Source organism: Halichoerus grypus, chromosome 7, assembly GCF_964656455.1.
Source record: "Halichoerus grypus chromosome 7, mHalGry1.hap1.1, whole genome shotgun sequence".
Classification (NCBI taxonomy): Eukaryota; Metazoa; Chordata; class Mammalia; order Carnivora; family Phocidae; genus Halichoerus; species Halichoerus grypus.
This window is the reverse complement of record NC_135718.1, coordinates 133735739-133761143: the sequence shown is the minus strand read 5'-3', so window position 1 is coordinate 133761143 and position 25405 is coordinate 133735739. Positions and strand designations below refer to the sequence as shown.

Below are 25405 nucleotides of genomic sequence, written 5' to 3'. Positions count from 1 at the left end.
TATATTTATTATATTTATAGTATTTACATATTTTAAAATTTAATATATATTTACAATTTATAAATTTGGTTAGGTCTTATTTCATATTCTGTATTTTTCTATTAATAATAATAAATAATATTATTTTTGAAATTTTTCCTCACTGTTTTTTTATTCTAAATAAGTTGTCTAGGGGCGCCTGGGTAGCTCAGTTGGTTAAGCGTCTCCCTTCAGCTCAGGTCATGATCCCAGGGTCCTGGGATCAAGCCCCTCGTCGGGCTCCCTGCTCAGCGGGGAGTCTGCTTCTCCCTCTCCCACTCTCCCTGCTTGTATTCCCTCTCTCGCTGTGTCTCTCTCTGTCAAATAAATAAAATCTTTAAAAATAAATAAATAAATATATATATATTTAAATATATTTATATTTATATTTAAATAAATATATAAATAAATAAATAAATAAATAAATAAATAAATTGTCCATTTTAAAGTTTCAAATAAAGTGTTAGGTTAAACTTTTCAAATATTTTTTGTCATTTTATTGTCCTTTAGATCTTATTCACTTTATTTTCATCTTTTCGTTTCCTGTAACAACTGTATATTATTTTAGAGTAATCTTCAGTTGTGTCCATTCATAAAGAGATGGATTTTTTTTCTGGGGCCAGTGGCGCAATGGATAACGCGTCTGACTGCGGATTTTTTTTCTGGCATCAAAGGTTTAGTTTTGTCTGGCTGTGCTTTGTCTTCTCAGTGAGCCATTTCTGTATCTTCCATCTTAGACACATATTCTGTTTTCCTCGTAGATCTACACCAAACCCTTCCATTAGATCCGTTCCTTTCCTTTAACTAGTGCTCAAATAAATTTGCATTATCTTTTCTTCAGAGTAAGCCCCTGCCCTTCTGAGATCATATGTTTGCTAGATCTCTTTTCACTCTCAAGGACTTGACCGTTATGCTACCATTTGGTTTTTTAGTCTCTACTAAATTTTTATGTGTATAACCCAACTGGAAACTTCGAGAATTTCTCCAGAATTCCCTGGTCATGTTCAGACTTGTTTGCTCAGGCTTTCACTAAGGATGGGGATCTACCCTTTCTGACATGCATATTTGCTGATAATTTTTGGTCTCTGCCATCATCCCCCATCTCCTATTACTCCGCTGCAGGGGATCCTGTGCTTGCTTTGATGTGATTGGTAATTGGCATTATGAGTTTGTGAGGTAGGGTTTTCCTCTTTCCCCAAGATCATACAGACCTCCAAGGATAGCATATTAGTTTTAAAATGCTGCTATGACAAATTGCCAGAGACTTGGTGGCTTAAAACAATACAGATATATCCTCCTACGGTTCTGGAGGGCAGAGGTCCGAAAGTACATTCACTGATTTTGTGAAAGTCAAGGTGTCAGTCAGGTTGGTTCCTTCTGAAGGCTGCAGGCAAGATTCCATCCCTTGCCTCTTCTGGCTCCTGGTGGCTGTGTTCATTTTTGGCTACATCACTCCAGTCACTATTTCTGTGGTCACATTGCCTTCTCCTCATAAAGTCCCTAGCGATTATAGTGATCCAACCGTATAATCCATGGCAATCCCCACATCTTAAGATCCTTAATATAATCACATGCACAAAGTAATTTTTGCCATATAAGTTATCACAGTCACTGGTTTTGGGATTTGGATGTGGAGATTTCTGTTTTGGGAGGGGGGCATTATTTAGCCTGCTATAGGTAGTCAAGAATAACTGGGAGGAAAAACAGATAAATTATAAAAAATAAAATCCATCTTCAGACATAAAAAAGACTGAGTTCAAACAGTACTTGAGGAACAAAGATCCCAGAAAAAAAGGGAAAGCCTCAGAAGAGGGTATTCCAACTTAACATCTTCGGGACGGGAAGGATTTGGAGGAGACCGTTTTTGTAAATGATAATGCTGAGGACTCGGTATCTGGAGGAGCTATAGATGGAAGAGAAAGTGCCTGGGAGCTGCTGTCTGTCTGTACTGGTATTTACAAGCTCACTGAGTAGTTTGAGCTGTTGTTACCGTCTTTTCTTACAGGCAGGCCAACAAAAGTGGGGTAGCAAGTCAAAAGCTTAGCCAGGTTTCCTCCAACCATCTCCCACACCATTGCACCACACTGCAGGCACCCACCTGCTGCAGGTACCAGGGCTCAAGTCCGGCTTCAAACTACAGAAGGGATTTTAATATTTATTGTCATCATTAGTTCCGGAGCTCCTTTTACTATGTATTTCTGGCTTTGGAAAACAGATTCCCATTTCATATATTTTGAGAGTGCACATTATAGGCATTTCAAATATTGTATGTAGATTGTCATACATTTTGGAGAATGTAGGTGAGAAATCCCTTTGACATTAGAGCTTATTCAGTGAAAGAGAGAAAGATAGACAAATATACATGCTGGGGGGGGGCGGACAGAGAGACAGAGAGAGGGAGGTCTGCTACACTGGCTAATTTCCCATTGTTCAGAGGTTAAAAGACAAAATGATTCCTGAAATTCTTTTTTTCTCTTTGTGGGAGAATGCTGCCATAAAGATGAAGAAAAATGATAAGCAGAAAACCCAGGAAAAAGGATTTAGACTGGACAAGATGGGAACCATTATAGATGTGTGTTGAGATTTCTAGATTCATCTCTTTATTCTCAATGGGCAGGCAAAGGTTATTAAAAATAATTACCTAAACCCTTTAATAAATAAAGTAAATAAATGTTTTCCTTTGTTTAAGCATACTTTTATTTTACTCGAATGTAGCATATGGTTCGTTAAAATATTAGATTTTATTTTAGCAGGACGGCCTCAGCAACATTTCTAACATGTGGTGATGCATTTTAATTCTTACCTTCCACTTTACAACTACGTCAGCATCTGCTGTGTGTAAACAAACAGTATGATCCACATCAGGTAAGTGTGTTGCTGTTTATTGTCCTCTGGGAGAAAAATGGAGGATGGCATTTAGTTGTATAAAAATGATTATATGACTTTTTTAATTTTGAAAAAATATCACATTGGTATTTCCACACTGTTGAATGCATGAATCTAAGATGTGCATGCTAGCAAAATAGAAAATTTTATGTTACGAGAAAATTAGATTAGCTAATAATCTAGTGTTTCCTTATATAAAACAACATGAACACAGTGTGTATAGAAAATGTGTATATTTACAATGCTAATATTTTGCTATAGGTTTGGCTGCTTGCAATATATTTGGTTTCCTAGGACAATAAGACCTGAGGAATTTCCTGAGGTCATCACATCCATTTTTCTGACTTAGAGAAGGTCTGTAACAACCCAAACAAAACAATTACTCACCCAGCCTGATTCTCATCTCACCGTGGGGAAAGACTAGGCTTGGAAATAACTGCTACAAAGCCTCAAAAGAATGAGTCCATTTATAATAAAACACCAAAAAGCATGCAGTGTCTATTCTCAGATCCTCAGTTGCTGAGCCTGCTCTGACATTACAATATTTCATAGTTGTTTGCGACGGTTTCATTTAGATAGTGCCCTTCGTTAAGCCATAGATATTTTTTATAGCATCATTAGCTCTTGAAACAATAATGACCGTGTGCGAACAATAAAGTATGAAAGACAATTTGAGGACTAGAGTTGTAAATTAATGGTGGTTAGACAGTCGTGTAACCTCTGGTCACTGCACAACAGCTCTCTCTCGCGCGGAGGCAAGAGAAGTGAAATGGGGGTGAGTGTGGATAAGAGAGTTGTGGGACAGAGTACAGGACTCTGAATCTGGTAAACCTAGCCCTCCGCGCCTCAACCCCACCCTTCCTCCCTGCCTCAGCTTCCCTCCTGGCTCCCTCAAACATGTAACAACTTTTTTGATAACAAAGGGAGACGAAAAATGCAATTTTACACTCTGTTGCAATCAGATCAGATTACATGTGGTCTCACCAAATTACACCAAAAGTGAAAGGTTAAAAAATGATAGATTTTTGGGCGCCTGGGTGGCTCAGTTGGTTAAGCGACTGCCTTCGGCTCAGGTCATGATCCTGGAGTCCCGGGATCGAGTCCTGCATCGGGCTCCCTGCTCGGCGGGGAGTCTGCTTCTCCCTCTGACCCTCCCCCATCTCATGCTCTCTCTCTCATTCTCTCTCTCTCAAATAAATAAATAAAATCTTAAAAAAAAAAAGTGATAGATTTTTAATAGCATAAAATATTTGGGTTTCTTTCCCTTGAAAATTTGCAGCACGAACCTGCTGACCCTGCATTTGTCCCCTGATAAGAAGAGACTTCACAGGCATTCCAAGTTTCTGAAATTCAGTCACTGTAGGGTTCTAATATCTCCATGGTTTAACGTTTAAGAAATATGAAGTAGAAAGAGAAAGGAGATTTGGGGACTTTCTCTTGCCGATTGCCATAACCTCTCCCTACCTTGTCAGATAGCGCCTGGGGCAAAGGCTGGAGATAAAATAGCCCATATTTTATCTTCATTCCAGAGATTTTGTCTCCCTGTCTTGTCCTGCAAGCGGCTGTCTTTTTCTTGTATTTCTTCAACTTTTTTCCAATAATTATTTTTTTTCCCATTTTAGCTTAAAAGTATTTGGATAATTATTTCTAAAACAATTCTGTAAGTATTTTGACAAAATAACTGAGCCCAGGAAGGTAAAATAATTCAAAGACTTTATCACATAATGCTTTTTGCTGATAATATAACTTTAAAGCATGTAATCTGACCCATACAGAACATAATGTAGGCAAAACTCAAATACAGGGGTAGGTGAAATGTCAGAGGGAGAGAGTGAGACAGTTTTACCCAGGGATCTGTGACTACAAGAAATAGTCACTAAGATAGGTGATTAAAATTGACCCCTACCCTGCCTGGTTCTCTTTTCATGTTTCCTACCGTGATTATAATTTCCCTTCTGGTTTCTTTTAGAGTTTTAATTAGAAAGAAGGTTTTCTAGGTAAAGGGAATCAGCATCTAAATAGAAGATAGTTAAAAAGAGATCCTGCTTGTTTTCTTCTTGAAATGGTGGAACACAATTTCACTGATACGAAGTCTCTTTCATATATACCATCTACGCTACTGGGAGAGAATGAGATTTTGAAGAGCACACCAGGACTAAGAACAGAACAATACTTTGCAATCTGTTCATGAAATATGAATATTTTTCTTTACCCCTTTGGTTGTCTAGTACAGCTTACAAGCATTTTATACACATGTGTATTCACGTGTGTATGCATAAAAATCTGTGTAAGACAGAACACACACAGGGGTCACTGTCATGGATTAAATAATACTGATTACACCAAACCATTACAGGATATTTTCTATTCCTGTGAATAGTTTAGATTTCAAAGAACAGGGAAGAATTGTATACACAAGTATCTACATAATAATATAAAAATGTGTATTAGAACTATTGAAGTTGATATTCTTGTATAATTTTAGAATATTTTCTAGACCTAAAAAAATTTTGAATTTGCAGATGAAAATGCACTATGGGAAAAAATACTATGGTGTTATTGGCTGAATTGTGGCCCCCCCACCCCGAGTTTATAGGCTGAAATCCTAACCCCTGATACCTCAGAATGTGACTATATTTGGAGTTTAGGTCTTTAAAGAGATAATTAAGATTAAATGAGGTCATTGGGGTGGGCCCTACAGCAATATGCCTGGTGTCCTCACAGGAAGAGATTAGGACACAGGAGCTCACAGAGGGAAGCTCGTGTGAGACATGGGGAAAAGACGAGACCATCTATAAGCCAAGGAGAGCGATCCTTAGAAGAAACCAACCCTACCTATACATTGACCTTGAACTTCTGGCTTCCAGAACTGAGAGTGAATACATTTTTATTGTTTAAACCACTCAGTATGTGGTACTTGGTTATGGCGACTCTAGTAAACTAATACATATGGAATATCAGATCAAACAAATGAGAAAAAAAAAACTGGTATTTCCACATGTAAATTAAGAACATTTTCATTGTATTCAAGGGCAACTGATACATTTAAAAATTTTTTCTCAGTAAAAAATCATTACAAGATCAACATGAGATTACACTCAAATGCCCCTTTTTTCAAACTCAAACTTCTCTTTTATTGCTTATGCTATCCCAAAAGTAATAAAAATGATTGAAATAATTGTGGGTTTTTTTTTTTTCCATTTTGAAGGAAAAGCAATTATTTCCATGCTATTTCCACTGCCATTAAGGCTCAGATGATGGGCCCCAAGACCTCAAATTTGTTGTTTTTTTTTTTTCCCTAGATCTGGAAAAAGTATTTCTTAACAGTTTACTGGAAATAATTTGCATAGAAACTTCCTTGAATGATTCCTGTTTATTTTAAGGTTTTTGTTCTAGATCACTCTTCCTCCAAATGTGCATATCTCACATGCTCACTCCTACTCACACCTGCACAGAGTCCCCCTTAAAGTTTTCACTAGCAATGATGTCTAAAAACCACCCATCATAATCTATTCCTTTACATTCTTTTTTCCTCTATATGAGGAATTTTTATAAAGAAAAATTTATTACCTCCTAACATATATACAGCTAGGCTTATTTGTGTTTTTACCTACACACACACACACACACACACACACACACAACGCACACACACATTTAGAGAGGGCCTTGTTTTATTCACATCATATATTAATAGTAGAGATTTCTGGAATGCTGTTGTTATCTATTAGATTCAAAGGGAATGCACCTGTTACTTGCATATACTGGCCCATTTTCCTTGGATATTGCAAAATCACGAGCTGTTTTGGTCTTTGGTGATATGAATATATATATGCATTCTGGGGCCCTCCAAAAAAGCCGTAAAGCTTAAAAATCTTTTTCCCTGATCCTTAGGGACTCCAAGGCCTGGGAATTTGGTGATTTAAACTTGAATTGGCTCCTCTCAGACCCCATTGCCTGCTTCTCCTGGTCCTGGCCTGTAAGAAGCTATAGTTGTTAAGTTGTGTTGTTTTAATAAACAGATGTATTCCTTTCCGGTCATTGGCAGAAAGAAAAAGCCGAAGCAGGGAAAACTTGGACTCAGTAAGATAACCTAATCATTATTAGATTTTATTAAAATTATAAAGGAAAGCATAATCGAAAAGTAAATTCTTCTGAATATTCCTCAGTGACTCCCATTGGTCTTTTTCAAGCCCACATTTTTAGCATTGCTGGCGGGGACCTCTCTAGCAACTGCTTCCTTACAAATCCCTGTTCTGTCCTAACCAAACGTTTGACCTTGGGCCTGTGAAGTTGCTTCCCCCCCCACCCCCCAGTTTGGAATTTCTAAAATGCTTAAAATAGTGTTGTACAATTGCACACTTCAGTCGATGAAGTCTTAGATGCAGAGGCTGTGAGATTGGAAAGAAGAATAAATCCGTGTTCCTCAAAGTTGGATACTGTTTTTCAGCATGAATTTCAGCAGAATAATTATATATCAGCACATCATTGCCCTGGGCCATACCTTGCATAGCATTTTTCAGTGAAAGGGTTCAAATGTTTCAAAGATACCTAATAGTTTTTAAATGGAGATGATAAATGCATACAATTGTTCTCCAGATACTTGTGCACAGCAGTGTGAAATTTGGGGTAATCAAATCAGGAAACACAGCTTTAAAGCAATTTCCTCAGACTTATGGTCGCGACAAAAGCAATATATTCCTGATTTCAACAGTGTGCTCATGCATGATATGGGGGTCTCCTGCGTAGTTAGCTAAGTTACGGTTTACCCTCTTAGTGATCTGCTACGCGCTCAGGGACCAAAGATGGGGAGTGGCCCTCTTCGAAGGGAGGCCTTACGAACAGCAGGAACACTGAAAACCACTTTAAGTACGACAAAATAGAATATATTTTGCTTCAATCAAGTGGTATTTCATATTTTATATAAAACCATGATTCTGGCTTCCTATGGTATTAAGTTTTTAAAATGCTTGGGAGGGAACATGAGTAGAAATAAAAAATACACATTTGATTTCTAATGTGACTTCTGTCAGGTGACTGGAGAAGGGTATAAGAATATCCAATGTTGCAGGAGTTTAGGCTGTTTACCGAGGGTAGATGAGGAATTAGGATAAGACTAGTGTTGATGACATTTTATTCACAGATCTTAGTATCTTTTGACAATGGATGCAGCACATTCCAAGAGTAAGTTCTCCCGGGAAGCCTTTACCTTGTATTCTTGCCAAACAAAAGGTGGCTATGCTCTAAATAATTCCAAATGCGCCGAGATTGTAAAAGTGCATGGTTTTCAGCACTGCACTGAAAAAGCCTGATGCAACAGAATTCGGTACAGTTCTATTTTCACAGTGTTCAGATCTTACCTTGAGTTAGACAATTTAACTTAACCAGGACGATTTATTGAAAAATCTGTTCACATTGCATTTTCTAAATGTTTAATTTGGTTCACTTTATTTAAAAGAAAAAATAATCATGCATTAACACTAAAAAGGGGGAAATTATCTGAAAAATGTATTAGAATTTCCCCAAATTTAAAAACAGAAGTATTGGTGGGGCCTTCTGGGAAGTGAAAACTCATTATCTCTGTCTCTCTTCTGCCTGGGGCCACATGGGCTAGATGCTCTGCTTCTCTGCCTTGTTTCATCTTCTTCTCTCTGAAGACTTCAGGCTCCACTCCCTCATCTGCTTTCAGATGATGAGTCATATTTCTTTCCCTAGATGGCAGCCTTAGCTCCTTGGTCTACCTACTCTTCTGGTTCCTCACAAACAACTAAGTTTTTTATATCCCAATTCCAAAATCTCATTTCCAGGAATCCAATTGGCCTGCTTTGGCTCTGTGTTCCCACCCCTGGGTTTGATCAACTCTGGACAGAGAGTCCAGAGTCATCTGGAAAACAGGGCAGGCAATACCTGGCTCTGCTAGGGTAAAGGCTAAGCGTAGAGGCACGTATAGAAGGCACATACTGGAGATCTCTAAAATCTCTTTCAATAAAATTTCAATTTACCTTCATTGAAGATATGTAAATTATGTGACTGATGCTTTCCTTCAATGGTCGATAATGTTATAACGTCACTTGTTATTATTAGTTGCAGCATGTAGGAGAATCTTGATAGGAGTTTAATTACTTGCAACAGGTACTGATTACAATGTATTTATTTAGTCAGCAAACTTTTATTGATTATTTGCTGTTTGCCACACAATGGTAATAAGGCAATAAAAAAAATCATGAATAAACAAATAATGATCAGTAGAGGCAGAAATCAGAGATTTTGCTGAAAAGTTAAATAAATCAGAAATCAATCAGAATATCAACCGGAGGTGCTATTCTTCCTGTTGGCTTCCTGTTAGCTAGAGACAGTATTAGTTTGAAATCGCCCTTATAACATATACAACCACATACGTTTATGTCTATTGTAGGTTTCTTTTTCTTGTTAAAACTTATTTATGAATTTTCAAAGGAAGATGTAAGTGTGTATATTATTCAGTTATTTGTTGCTTGGTATCAACGATTTTTAAATAAAATATTTGTTTATTAACATGAAGATAAAAGCAATGAGCTGTAATTAAATCACGCCATCTCCTATTTGCCAAGACAACCGTGAACGTGTTCCTGTAACACATTAGTTGACATTGCCCAATTCCAAAATTAAGAAAGTAATCCACTCTAATTGAGAAAATTAGAACACTTTAATACATTAGCTATATTTCAGTGATATGCTAGGTTGAATTTACAGTCACTTCCAACAAAGCCTCCACTACGAGTGACAAAATTTTATGTACTCTTTTGAGTATTGTTTCAAATTTTATTCTGAGTTTTATATTTAGTCCTTATTTTGACAAGCGTGATAAATATTGATTTTTTTTCTGTAAAATACAAGTCTTTAAAAAAAGGATATATAGAAAAATTCATAAAATTCCCAGTTGGAGTAGTCCCTTAGAAAGTTTTAAATATCATGAAAACAATTGCAGTCTCTTAAGGGAGATTATCTGAGGTGAAGTATGTGGCCTCCTTTTAACAAGAATAACCTATGTAGATTAGGGTTATATAATTTCTATTACAGTTAGAGCACCAATATTGTGTTAACTGAAAATTAAGCCATATATTCCCAAGTTATTATGATATCTTAAAATATTGTAAAATTGGGTATTAATTTACATGCATTTCCCGAAATACAGACATCGGGATCACTAGCAATGGACATGTAGGGACTGATCTGTATGTCTGTCCTCAATTCAGACATTATTTTCCCATTAAAAATATTCTTTGAGGGGGAGAGATAATTATTTAATTATTTTAATTCAGTGCAGAAAACAAGGTCTGTCTAAAGTATGGTAATGTACCATGATTAAGAGAACAGGTTTTAAAATTTATCAGATATGAATTTTCCCATATCTATCATTTGGCTCATAAAGATACTTAACATATCACAGGTTACTGACATTGAATTATCAATTTAAAGATTTACATTTGAAAATTTATCAACATACAATCTTAAAATAGTGACTCATGTTAGAGTTTAAGATGATGGAATATAAACCGTAAAAATGTTAAACTACAGAAATACCACATTTCTATAAAAAAATCTCATTTAAAACATACACACACAGAGGAGTAAAGCTGAAAATGTGAGATGGAGCAATAGTGACTTTAAAACCAACTGACATTTTAAGAAAGATTATATTATACATACAATTTAGAATATAAAGCATGCATGGAATAGAAATACTGCTTTTGAATTTATCGGATTTTCAAGTTAGAGAAAGTGGTTCAGGCAATCATTCTCTACTTAAACTCCATTTGGAAGGTTTGTTAAAAAATTTTAATGGAAAATAATATACAAAACCTTTGCTTATATTGCTAATTAATAATCCTCCATTACAAAGTCATGACCTAAGTCAATTGTTTACTGGTGTTGTGCTGTCTTGTTCTGCGTACTCCTTAACTCTCATTCATTCACTCATGGATGACACCTTGGGCCAAGGAAAAAATTTTATTGATTGTTCTCAAAAACAGCAGAATTTCAAAGAAAAATAACCCATGTCTTTAAAACTTAAAATGGAAAGAAAATTGTCCAGAATTTAATCAGCCACAGAGTTCAAAGGCTTTTTTTCCTCTAAAATTGAACTTACTTTAATTATTTTCTTTAATAGGTTTATAGGGATATGTGAATTCTTCCTGATAATGCTGCAGTGAAAGGTGTGCAAGAAGGAGAAAACTACACACAAAATAAAAGTGTTATAATGGAGGGTCATGGAGTTTATAATCTATTGTGGCAGTTTCCATAGTGATTTCGCAGAGAGAAATGCTGTGTGCAACCCAGGATAACCTCTATTACATATAAAGAGACACACCTTTAATAAAACTAGATCATTTTAATGGATTGCAGGCTGACATAGCTCTTTTGTTTTATTTAGGTTTCATGCTTTTTGTATAGTACATTTACAACCAGAATCTCATTGAATAACACTTTGATTTTTATCACTTTTATGAATACATCCAGAGATTTCGAGATATAAAATTTGAAGTTATTAATCAGTAATCATGCCACTTATACTCTATTTAGCATTTCTTTCATCTAGAATTGTGCCTGGAGCATAGTAGGTGCTTAATAAATATGCTTGCAAAGAATCACAAGTGTCTTCATTAATCTAATTAAGAAATGTTTCCATTTTACACTTTCTTCACCTTAATTCAGGACTAGGGCAAGAAGGAGTGCTAGTTGGTATGATCACAAGTCTGAACATTTAGTCCTCTTTATCATGGACACATTCCAAACCTTATATATGAAAGTGAGGATACATTTCTGAATTCTAACGACCTCAGCATTATTTCATCTTCTGTACATCATCTGAGAGGAGGTTTAAAGAGGAAAGAGACAATTATTGATGATTATTCTTTTATTGTAATTTTATATGTTTTCCCATTTAAATTTTACAACTCCCAAGGTAATTACGACTCTTGGTACTAATACTCCCATTCTGGATTGTAATCATCTGTCCAGCTCTGTCAGAACGGGTGTAAAGATTAGGATCCTAAAATATGTACTAAGCAATTGTTATTCATCAATTGAATCTGTACAGCCAACCAGGTACATTTATAAAACAAACATTTATTAAACATTAAGCTGAGACATGAATGATAAGGCAGCAGACTCTTAAATATTTTGTAGAAGACATCATTTCACTCAGTGGCAATAGCTAATAGGCATAAGGGGAGAAGAGTTGGGAGCATTTGAAGGGCAGAAAACAGTTATGCTGGATGTACTGCATGAGAAGGAGCAGAAATGAAAAGTAGTATGCAGATAGGCAGTTGAGCGACCAATCACAGATGGCCTGTTAGGTGATGAGAAACTATTATTATTTCATTATATTTATGATGGGCTGCCCTTGGATAGTTGTGATTGTGTCTGGGATCCAGGTAGGGGATGATGATGGTAAAAGAAAAAGAAAGTAGACCCAAGAAAGCTCTTGAAAAAAACAAAAGATAGTATTACCTAGAATAGTACTGGGCATATCAAGAAGTGGTTAGATTTGGACATGCTTTGGATATATGAAAAAAGACTTCTTGATGGGTGGGATGTGGGTTGTGCAAGAAAGAAGAATCAATGATGATTTCTTGGATTTGGTACTGATCAACTCAAATTAGTAAAAGTTTGGGACTCATTCAAATCCTACTATGTGCTAATGGCTGAAGAATTGTATAAGGGTATCTTTATAACCATATTCCTTAGGATATCCCACCATAAAAGTTTGCACTGCATGTTTGTTATGTATATATTATATTTAGCCACTAGATATTAGCATCAGTTTTGGGAACCAGAACCTATGTGAGTAGGTGATGATGAATAACAAACTTGCATAAGAATTCAAAAAACATGACACCAGAGAAGATATTCTCAAACTTGTAAGATATAAAGATTGTGCAAACAATGTGATCACTAGTTGAAGATACCATTAAAAGTAAATAAATAAATGTATATTGATAATAAAATTATTGATTGCTCTAGTTCTCAATCATTAATCTGTAATTCATACCTTAAGTCATAGGTTAGATTATAAGGTTAGATTACAGCTCTCACTTTTTTGTTTTTGTTTTTGGCTTTACACTTCAGTAGAAAACCCTCATAATAAGAGACTGATAATGGCATAATCTGGTAACTGTGCCATATAATTTTGAATATTTGAATCAATCCTGGATCCATAACTTAAGGAGTGATTTCTAATTGAAATCTATTTATCACTGGTAGATTTCTGACACAATTAGTAGATTTATTAATATTTGAGGTAGTAAAATGGAGTTTAATTCACTAGTGGCTGGATTCTGTTCTGTAAAGTATTTGTTCCTGTGTTGTGCACTTTGAAAGTGTTTTGTTTTTTTTTTATTATGTTCAGTTAGCCAACATATAGTACATCATTAGTTTTTGATGTAGTGTTCAATGATTCATTAGTTGTGTATAACACCCAATGCTCATCACAACACATGCCCTCCTTAATGCCCATCACCCAGCTATCCCATCCCCCTCCCCCCCCCCGAAACCCTCAGTTTGTTTCCCTGAGTCCAGAGTCTCTCATGGTTTGTCTCCCTCTCTGACTTCTTCCCATTCAGTTTTCCCTCCCTTCCCCTATGGTCCTCCACGCTATTCCTTGTGTTCCACAAATGAGTGAAACCATATGATAATTGTCTTCAGTAAGTATAATAACTTTATTAATTTCTTTCTCTGACTCCAAGAAAATAATGGAAAAACAGTCAACCTCAGTGAGAAAGTTCTTTGTACTAGTCTGGTGTCGCAATATTCACATCTATACTAAAAAGTGGGCATTGAAGTGATGAATTTACTCAAGATAGATAATTTATACTACTTCATAGCATCTGTCTTACTAATTGTCATCTGATCTCCAATTATTTTTTTATTTTTTTTAAAGATTTTATTTATTTATTTGACAGAGAGAGACACAGAGAGAGAGGGAACACAAGCAGGGGGAGTGGGAGAGGGAGAAGCAGGCCTCCCGCGGAGCAGGGAGACCTATGCAGGGCTCGATCCCAGGACCCTGGGACCATGACCTGAGCTGAAGGCAGACGCTTAATGACTGATCTCCATTTATTTTTAGGTGATTTATTTCTAATGTCTTACATTCACAGAAAACTTTGTAGTGATAACCTTACATCTAGGGGTATGCCGGAGCGGGCCCCTAACAACTCATAAAAGTCAGTTGTAGACATTTCAGAAATTTTGCAAACAATTATTAAACACAACAATTTAAAACATTGAATTATATAATCTTACAATTAAATGTTTATATTAGAAACAAAGGCAATAGATGTCCTAAACTCATCAGCTCTTTATTTTTTGCATTGTATTTAGCTATTAACTGTGATCCAGGAGGTTTTTTTTTCATATTTATAGTATGTGCACAGTAAAAATTCTATGTAATGGTTTGTTACCACACATCTCTCCCAACTCCATGTTCAGTGGTGTTATGTTGCTACACTGAATTAGGCCATTTTGAGTATACTTATACCATGGAGATTGAGAAACAATACAGATAAGACATGTCTTACTGCTTTTATTTCATATTTAGATTAAGACAAAAAGGGAAAAATGTTAATAATGCAGATTAAAATACAGGTGTGTGTAGCCTTTATATTGTGACTGGCACACAAGGAGAAGAAATGTTCTTTCAATGTTAAAAACTATTGTCTGATTCAGCAAAGAAGTTCCTCACATGATTGACAAATGAGGGTAGGTCTGCTATACATCTTAGTTGTGTCACTTTTTTCTTGCTTGTTAATATGAACAAAAACAATAACTAAAATCCATGATGGTATCACACTGGGAGAGCTGTTTGCCAAACATTTATCAGCACATCAATACTTGTAAATGTCTCTTTGCATACATGTGAGAGATTTTACCAAGTGTAATTCCAGAGAATTGATAGAAAATTTATTACATATTGCCAACATGATCTCCAAAGTGGTTGTATAGTATATATATATTCTATCAGTGAATGATATTACTTATTGTTGTGTGTCTTCAGTAACATATGATTTTTTTTCATGTCTTTTAATTTTTCCTAATGCAATAGCCGAAAGTGACATTACAAAGTATATACATATAGGTATGTGTATAATTAACTGCGCAAATTATGAGGATGAGAATACTTTTAAATACTTATTTGTTTTTAAGCATCCTTTTTTTCTGAATTGACTGTTTATATATTTTACACACACTGTCATGGGGTTGTCTTTTTCTTTTTAATTTGGCAATTATATGTGTATTATACACACACATACTTATGCATATATATTATTTATATACTACTATGCATTGAAATATCTTTTTGTGTATAGTACTTTAACTTTGGTTGTAATATTATTTTTCATAATTTTTATATTTCTATATAAATAATATATCCTCATATTTTCCTTTATAGGTTGCCTTTTTTTTTTTTTACTTCGGGTATTAAAAAATAAATATAAAAATCTCTTCCACTTGAATTGTTTGTCACATGAATTTTCATCATATTGGAACTTACTGGCATATAGGAACCCATCTTTCCATTTTTGAACTGGATATCTAACTTTTCATAACATTAACACTATAATTTCCGTATTGGATTGAAATAAAGCCATTTATTTTCTATACCAAATTTATATAATAAATTTATAAATATTTAATAAAAATTTAATAAATATAATAAATATACACACAAATTTATATATGTATGTATATATACACACACACATATACTCATGCATGCACATACATATATACATGCATATGTATATGAATGTAATCTGATTTTAGACATTATACTCATTGTTATTTATTCACCTTTTTTTCTTAAGATTTATTTATTTATATTAGAGAGAGAGAGAGCATGAGGAGGAAGAGGGGCAGAGAAAGAGAGAGAGAGAGAGAATCCCAAGCTGACTCTGTGCTGAACATGGAGTCCAACACAGGGCTCGATCCCATAACCCTGAGATCATGATCTGAGCTGAAATCAAGAGTCAGTGCTTAACTGGCTGAGACACCCAGGCACCCCTATTCACCTAACTTTTGACCAGTGTCCTACTATTTTAATTATCCTGTCTTTATAATAGGGTCTTGATATCCAGTAGATCAAGGATCCACTGCCTCATTTATTTTTCCTTTTCCTGTCTCTTCTTGACGAGTCAAACAGATATATGGGGGAGGAGGACAGAGAAAGAAAATGAAAGAGGAGAGAGAGAGAGTGCAACACAAATTTCCAAAAAAAAAAAAATTATTGGAGTTTAATTGAACTTTAGAAACAATTCATGGAGGGGTTCCTGGGTGGCTCAGTCATTAAGCGTCTGCCTTACGCTCAGGCTCCCTGCTCTATGGGAAACCTGCTTCCCCCTCTTCCACTCCCCCTACTTGTGTTCCCTCTCTCGCTGTGTCTCTCTCTGTTAAATAAATAAAATCTTTTAAAAAATAAATAAAATAAAAAGAAAATAAAAACAATTCATGGAGAAATGATATTTTACATAACTGATTTTTACCATGCCTAAACATGATATATATCTATATTTATTTCTGGCTTCTTTCATATCCTTTAGTATATATATATATATATATATATATATATATATGTATATGTATATACATAAAATATATATATATATATTTTATGCCCAGCTATAAATGATTATCAATATTTAGGTAATTTTTTTCTTTAATTTGTGTTGAATTATATTAGTCAATTATTTAATTTTAAGCCTTCTTTACATTCCTGCAAAACATATTGTTAGATTGTAGCAGAATATTTATTAGCATTGTGCAATTTAACTTGCTAATATTAGATTTTGGATTTATGCATTTTTTTAAAAAATTTACCTACTTACAGTTTTCCTTTCTTTACCACTTGAATGAGAGTCATTTTTTTCTTATTTCAGAATATTTATATTATGTGTGGTAGGATTTATTGACATTTGCCAAAAAGAACTATCTATGGCTGTTGATTTTTAAAGGGAATATATTTGAATTACACTTGAAGTTATTTAAATAATTTTTTCATTAGTCCGCTTCTACAATTTATGTTTGTATAAGAATATAGTCCATTAAAGGTTTAAATCCTTTAAGCAATGATGTCAATGTATTCTGTAATTTTATTTTTTTTTTTATTTTTTTTTTATTTTTTTATTTTTTTAAAGATTTTATTTATTTGACAGAAAGAGACACAGCCAGAGAGGGAACACAAGCAGGGGGAGTGGGAGAGGGAGAAGCAGCCTTCCCGCGGAGCAGAGAGCCCGATGTGGGGCTCGATCCCAGGACCCTGGGATCATGACCTGAGCCGAAGGCAGACGCTTAACGACTGAGCCACCCAGGCGCCCCTATTCTGTAATTTTAGAATTATCCAGTTAGCCAAAAAAGATTCCCTTTTCAATCCATATGTTTATTTTTATTCATGTCTTCTCTCTTCTTTGCACTGTTCTTTTTTCCTTGATCAATCATGTAAGTTCACTGATGTGGAAGCTATTACAAATGATATTGGAATAAAGTAAAAAGGATATAAGGGCAGTTAATGTAGACAAATCTCTTGTGAATATTTACTCTAAAATTAAAATGCTAGTAATGGCAGAATAACGTAATGAGAAAGATTGTTCCTCTTTTGATTTCTTGACTCATGTTTTGGTTTTGACTTAGATGGGTGGTTTTGAAACTGAGCAGGAACTGGACTCAGATCCCCTCAACCCTGACCACAAATCCAGCATTTCTTGATAGTGGAAACCCTTTGTCTCCTGAGTAGCTCATTTTGGGGGAATCCAGAAGCAGGATACTTACCAAAGGAGGGACTCAACTACAAAGATTGGCAAACACCAAACCAAACCAGTCCACACCAAGGTGGATGCCCGAGTTGACCTTTCACTGACTTTTTCCCTCATTATAATAATAATAATCATGCCCAGGGGTGAAGATTTAACATGCTAATGAGACATGCAGTGCATGTTCTGTCCACCGTACAAGGTGACCTATTGACCAACTTCCTGTATCTCTCCCTGGCCTTAGTGCTTATAGGTCACTCCTTTCCTGCCTTAGCTCTTTAAAAACTTTCCCAGTCCTTGTTTTGAGAGCTAGCATGGAGAACCCATTCCTTTTGCTGTCTCCTATGTGATGAAGCATGAGCCCCAGTAAAAGCCTTGACTGGAAATTCCGGTTTAGCCCCAGTCAATTCTATTACTTGGAGAGTCCAAGGACTCGAGTTGGTAACAGTTTTAGAGCATATATTGCTCTAGAGTGTCCAGAAAGGAATGGAAATAACTGAAAATGGTGAGTGAAACTAAATTTTAAAGTAAATATGAACAGACCAGAATTTGAAGAGCAGTATACTTCTTCATTTGTAAAGGTGGAAAAAGACAATATAAGCACAAATGAAAGTAAATTTGTGGATTTGGTGGTGATGAAACAAAATAGTTTAACTGAAATTTATGAAAAGGATAGCAGCTAAAATTGATGAAAGGGGAGGAGGGTAAACAGTTTCAAGAGAGAAAACAGAAATGTTCAATTTGTAGAGGCAGAGTAGGTTTATTGTAGTGATGAGATTTCAGTTAATTTTCCATAAAGACACTTGTGCATTTGAATGATTTTCTTCTGTATGAACATGCAAATGGCAGTATTACACTTGATTATATGCATTATTGAGATTTTTCAGATTGAAATGATGGCTTCCACCTTTGGTCATCATGCAGTAAGCATCACTGGACTTGCCCTACCACTAATTTATATATAATCAGAGTTCCAAAAAGAAGAGACAGTATAGCAGAAAAAAACTGAAAAAATAGTGACAGAAATTGCTGCAACTTTGGTTAAACTGTCAACATTTAGATCCAAGAAACTGAAAGAATCCTAGCATAAAAAAGAAAGAAAAATGGTACAGAGGCTCATCATAGTGAAATCACTAAAAGTCACTGGTAAAGAAGAAGTGTTAAAGGAAGCTAGAGAAAAAGGACACATGATATGCGGGTGTTGAACGATACAATGACATCTGAATAGTCATCAGAAACAATACAAACTGAGGGTTCTAGAGGGGAGGGGGGTGGGGGGATGGGTTAGCCTGGTGATGGGTATTAAAGAGGGCACGTATTGAATGGAGCACTGGGTGTTATGCACAAACAATGAATCATGGAACACTACATCAAAAACTAATGATGTAATGTATGGTGATTAACATAACGTAATAATAAAAAAATAAATAAATTATGACCTGCAAAATTAAAAAAAAAAGAAACAATAGAGTTTGGAAAACATTGAAATGACATCCTTAAATTGCTGAAAGGGAATAGTGTCAAAAAGATTTCTATATTTAAAGCAAATATTCATCAAAAAAGGCAAAACAGAGATGCTTCCTGATTGAGAAAAGCTGGGAGAATACTTTGCCAGCAGACCTGGCCTAAAGGAAATGTTAAATATAGTTTTCTGGCTGACAGGAGATTATATCCAATCTCACTAAGGTATGAAGAGCAACACAATTAGTAAATATGTGCTCAAATATATCTGTGTTTTTTCTCCTTTTAATTTTTTTAAAAGCAAGGAAAGGTAGATTAAAATGTTTGCCAGGCATGAATTTTATGATGGTTGCTAGATTCTAAATAATAATAGTGAGACTTATCTATAGAAGGCTTATATACAATGTAAATGATATGTTAAATTGGTCAGAAATAATAATAAACTTTGTAAAATGTAGTGTGTTATTTGAGTTTTAGTCTGTAAAAAACAGAATACAGACATCTGTAATTTTGGAGCTTTGCAATTTTTTATGATTACTAATTTCTACTTTATAACCATTTGTACTGAACTCCAAGCAGCAAGTTAGAGGAGATTATTAAAGTTAAAGGAGATGAGAATCACTCAGACCACTCTTAAAATCCACAGGATCAAGAAAGTCAATCACGTGTAAATCATGGGAGTATTCCATGCAGAACACATGGGGAATATATTTGCTCTGGTTGTCCATTCGAAACAAGAAATTTTTATCAGAAGATAATTGGATACTAATAGAAAACATTGGTTATTGTGGACTAAAATAAAATAGTGTAAATGGAGAGTGGATAAGACTGAAGGAGAGGAATTACATTGCCCCAAGTATCTCATCTGATGAATGTCAACAGATCTTCAGAGGAAACATGTGATGAGCCAGTGAGAGAAATAGTTTTAAATATCAGGCAGGTCTAAAAAAAAAAAAAAAAAAGTATCTTGCAATTGTCCCATTCAAATAAGAAATTTGGCTCCAATCCCAGAGATGTAGGTAACTGCAGTTAGCCAGAAGACTAGGAGGGGGCAGAAGGAGAAGTGAACAGGAAAAGAAAAAAGCCAACCACACTCCCTTCCATGAAGGTGTCAAGTCCACTGATGATAGATTCCAGCTGGAGGAATCAAGAGGAAAGTGATACTTCTGAGTGAAAAGTAAAGTTTTAATTAATTTATAGAAGGGGTCATTTAAAATGCTGAAAAGAAGCCGGGCTTGATGAATGAAAGTTACCAGAGAAGCCTTGGGCTTTGCCAGAGTTTTCATTTAGTTACAAGAAAAATAATTTCCTTGCCATATAAATATTAAACAGAAAGTGTGGGAGAGAAATATAAAGTATATTTTTATTATGTTCCACTTACTGTCCTTGTTCAAAATGCAGATTCCATCCCTTTAATGCATTTTCTCAGAATTTCCAGATAGCCAGAGGCATTCATTGAATATATTGGAAGGTTCCCACAACTAATTTGAGTTATAGATTTAGTACACAGTTATAGACTGTTATTTTTCAGAAAGATACCTTTCATGGGTTTATATAAGTATCCCAGTGAAAATAAAAGTGCTCAGATTTCATAGTCAATAACATTATGGTGAATAATCTAAACTGCAGTTCATTCATACACAAATAGAATGACAATAATTACCTTGTAGGGTTGCTATGAGGTTTCTAGATAATTAATACAAAGGAATTAATACACTTCCATTATTTAATATACACTCTTGTCTTTGTGCTGCTATAATTGCTTTCACAACCAACATTCTCTAACTCATTGTCATGAATTGCTTAGTTAGATACATATGGATAAAATATGAAATGACCTTAAATTTTACCTGGTTTCAAGCTTTTCCTGTGTGGGGGTGCTGACAACATTGACTTTTTTTTTAAAGATTCTTTTTTTTTTTTAAAGATTTTATTTATTTATTTGGCAGAGAGAGACACAGCAAGAGGGGGAACACAAGCAGGGGGGAGTGGGAGAGGGAGAAGCAGGCTTCCTGTGGATCAGGGAGCCCGATGTGGGGCTCGATCCCAGGACCCTGGGATCATGACCTCAGCCGAAGGCAGATACTTAATGACTGAGCCACCCAGGTGCCCCAACATTGACTCTATCTTAAGCCCTTCATCTTGTTCATGCCCTCCAAATGACTTCCCTCTGGGCCCCAGGTTCCAGGCCCCCTGCAGGGTAATGTATGCCCTGCCCAGAATGCGGGTAGGCTTGTTTTGACCTTCCCTAAAGTGGCATACAGGAGGCCCCATTTTAGATAACTAGTAGAGATCATCTGGTGCACAGATGGCACCATTTAGATCATTACCCTTTGACCTCGCCACAATGCTCCTTGCTCTATAAAAGCTGTGGGTTGAGGTCTGGGCTTGGTGGAGAAGAGCTGCGTGGCATCTGGGTTATCCCTCTGCCTGATTCCCCCATCAGTAAGTTACCCTGCATAAAACTCTGTGTAAATGGTATGAAGTAGCTTGCTTCATTTTTTGGTCTCAAAATGTTTTCTCAGTCTGGAGGATACTTTACTGTCCCTCCTCCACCTTCTAATAGCTTGATCACAAAATTTGAATTTGATCAATCAAAAATTAGGGAAATTTGGGAATGCAAGAATATAGTCTAATAAATATTAAATAATTGTCTGAGTTGCATAACATGATAGTATATTTTTAAAATCACGAATTCACTAAATAAGGTTTACTTTGTCAGTAGTCCTCTGGGATATTTATAAAAGATATAAATTTGAAGGTAAAATTCACCTAGCATATAGTCACCCTTTTAAAGTGAAAAATTCCATGACATTTAGTCCATCCACAAGGTTGTATAACCCACCAGCCCCATCTACTTACAAAATATTTCTCACAATATCTTGATTTATTTGAAATAAGCAATAGTCTATTTTTAGTGCTATTATTTGAGAATTCAAGTAACAAAGAAAAAATATTTAAAAACATCGTGAATTAAGATACTTTTCATAAATATTTAATTCTATTCATTATCAGCATTTCTCCTTAATATATGGTAGCAAAAATAATTTTTACATTGGAAATAAAAACTATGCAATCATTCATTTTAAGGCAGTACATTCATGAAAAGTATTTAAACATCATATAAAAATGAATTTAAAGATTTATTATTTTAGAAAGAGAGAGACAGAGAAAATGCAGTTGGGTGGGCAAGGGTCAGAGGGGGAAAAAGAGAGAGAGAGAGAGGAGAGAGAATCTCAAGCAGACTCCCCGCTGAGTGCAGAGCCTGACTCTGGGCTTGATCCCACAACCTTGAGATCATGACCTGAACCGAAACCAAGAGTCTGATGCTCAATCGACTGAGCCACCCAGGTGCCCCTAAAAATGAATTTAGAAGTGAGCCGCATGCTTGTCATATCATCATTATAGAAATATTAGCATTTGCTTCAAATTTAAAATCAAAACCAATCATAATTATATGTATTCAAAAATGCTGCATATAAGGTTTTGTTTCTAATGCATTTTCATCTCTGACATTTTACTGCCAATGCAATGTGTGATTACATTTGTGATCTGTGCCCTCCTTCAGGATCTGAACTTGGCTAAAGAATATTTGAGTGCAGGGTCGGGTGGTGGGGGAGATGAGGGTATAGTTCGCTTTTGTCGGATAGGGCAGTTAGAGGGTGACTTTGTCATTGATTTCAGAAGCTGGAAAAAAGGGATTATGGAGTAGAAACAAATTGTAACCAAAGGTTTGTGTTGCTGATAGACTTCAGCAGTTGACAGTTTTCTGGCATTGGGTACAGGATCATATTGTTGGTTCGCATTAGTGCGTACTTTGTTTCATTCGCTGCTGCTGTGGTGGTGGTTGTTGAGTGTGATTATGGAGGAAAGGAGAACCGAAAATAACAACCTAGGAAAACAGAGATTCTGGATAGCAAGAATGTTACAGACTTGGAAATGAATTAAGGCAACCAGAAAGATAGGCAAAACTGACTAAGCTCCAGCTGGTCTGTAACTAAGCATGCATTATACCATTTCTATATACTCTAACAAGTGGAGTTTTAATTCTGAGGATGGATAAAGTTAAAACAGGACCAGAAGCTGAGTCCCTCTTTTGCTGTGCAAAAGTACCCTAAACTAGGACATCTTCCAGATGAGAAAAAAAATTTTTTTTTAAATCAGGACTCTGAGCTAGCACATTGTAGAACATATACTTTCAGATTATAGTTTATTAAATATGGGGATGCACTGTAAAATTAAGGACAGCTATATAGAAAAAACTTGCTGTAAATAGTTGAACAACTTCTATTAACTTGCAATGTTAACTGCTGAATAAAGGGCATTTTTAAATTTAATCTATGTTTGCACACTTAAAAAACACCTCTTAGGAATAATAATGGTAATTGTTATATTATTTAAACAAAATTGAAGATAACATTAACTTATTATAATCAAGCCAAGTGTTACTGCTATTCAAGCATCACTATGTAACTGGGTATTCATTATGCATTTTTATGTTCTGTACAATAAGAAAATGCACTATTTGGTTGAATGGATTTTGCTTAGAGACACCAACTTCACATGGCAGCAAAATTAAATTCTGCCAACACAGGAAATTTTGTTTATTCAATTGCCAGGCTAAATGACCCATAATGACAGAAAAGTATTCTAACTTTGATTTCACCAAATGTCTTCTGACTTTAAAAATGTCTTAGGGGCGCCTGGGTGGCTCAGTCGTTAAGCGTCTGCCTTCAGCTCAGGGCGTGATCCCAGGGTTCTGGGATCGAGCCCCGCATCGTGCTCCCTTCTCAGTGGAGAGTCTGCTTCTCCCTCTCCCACTCCCCCTGCTTCTGTTCCCTCTCTCACTGTGTCTCTCTCTGTCAAATAAATAAGTAAAATCTTTTAAAAAAAAGTCTTAAATGTTATTTAATTAGAATTTTTAAAATTAATAGAGGTATATTTGTTTTGCTGATATGAATAAAATCGTGTCATAAGTAATATTTTTAGAAAATTGCTTTTACCATTTCACAACATGACCATGGTAAATTTCCAAAAGGATATTTATAAACCTTCTTTGCTGATTTTATAGCATTTTACTTATTGCTTCTAATACTTGATTTTACTTAAATGATTCCATATGTATTATCTTATCTATACAAATATAGATACTAACACACTCAGCTTCTGTGTTTTCTGTTTTATCTTTCCTATCATTGAAATTTTTATTAAAATATTTTCACATCTCAATAGTTATGATTGATCTGCAAAAAGTAATAGATTTTTAAAATATTACTTCTGGGAATCTTGGGTTTTATAGTTTTAGAAGGATTTATAATTTTTTGGCTGCTTCTCAAGTTTTCTGAAATATAATCTGATGTTATTTGAGAGGATATTGCATTAGCTAGAATAGTCATTAGGAAGTTGTAAAATAATATTTTTAACAATAATACTAAATTGTTCCTTGTTTAATTGGCAATACCTTTAGTGATTCATCATTTTCTAGTATCAAATTGTGTTGATTTGAAGTCAGTGTATTTATGACATTTCTGAGTGAAAGAATAAAGGAGAAAAATAGAGCAAAGGAATTGTACTGTCCATGCTCATTGATGTTCTTTCTCTTCTCACTGATCAAATGTCCCTTCTTTTCCCAGAGGGAGGAGCCAGTGAGAAGAAGAAAGAAGCAACATTTTTTCCCCAAATAATTCTGAAAAGGTAAGTGTTCTTTTTTCTATGTGAAAAGAAATTCAAGGAGTGTAAGAGATAAGTGCTTGACTCCTAAATGTTATTTATTCATTCGAGAAATCACAGTTGGTATGTATTAAGGCAGCAGAAATAAGGGGTGAACAAAAGAGACAAAAGTACTTGTGTTCACTTTGTTTTCATTCCAGTGTGCATTTATGCATGTGTGTAGGGATAATAAGTACATTTAACAAGTAAATTATATAGCACCATAGATGGTATTTAGTTGTTTGGAAAAAAGGAATTAAGGGGATGCCTGGGTGGCTCAGTCAGTTGAGCGTCTGCCTTTGGCTCAGGTCATGATCCCAGGGTCCTGGGATCAAGTTCAGCATTGGGATCCTTGCTCAGTTGGGAATCTGCTTCTCCCTCTGCTTGCTGTATCCTCTGCTTGGTCCCCCTGCTTGTGCACGCTCTCTCTCTCTCTCTGACAAATAAATAAATAAAATCTTTTAAAAAGAAGAAAAGAAAAGAAAAAAAGAATTAAGAAGGGTAAATAGGGAGTGCCAGGTAGGTATGGAAGATGGCAATTTTGAGTT

General features: G+C 35.2%; 1 long non-coding RNA gene across 1 annotated transcript in view; it reads left to right on the top strand.

Annotated features, from left to right (window-relative positions):
- LOC144382508 (uncharacterized) overlaps nt 1–24840 on the top strand; it is a 319377-nt gene extending 294537 nt beyond the window's left edge. The window contains exon 3 of the long non-coding RNA XR_013449512.1: nt 24782–24840. This is a non-coding gene — a long non-coding RNA (uncharacterized LOC144382508). The remainder of the gene's footprint in view (nt 1–24781) is intronic.
- Nucleotides 24841–25405: the final 565 nt, after the last annotated feature.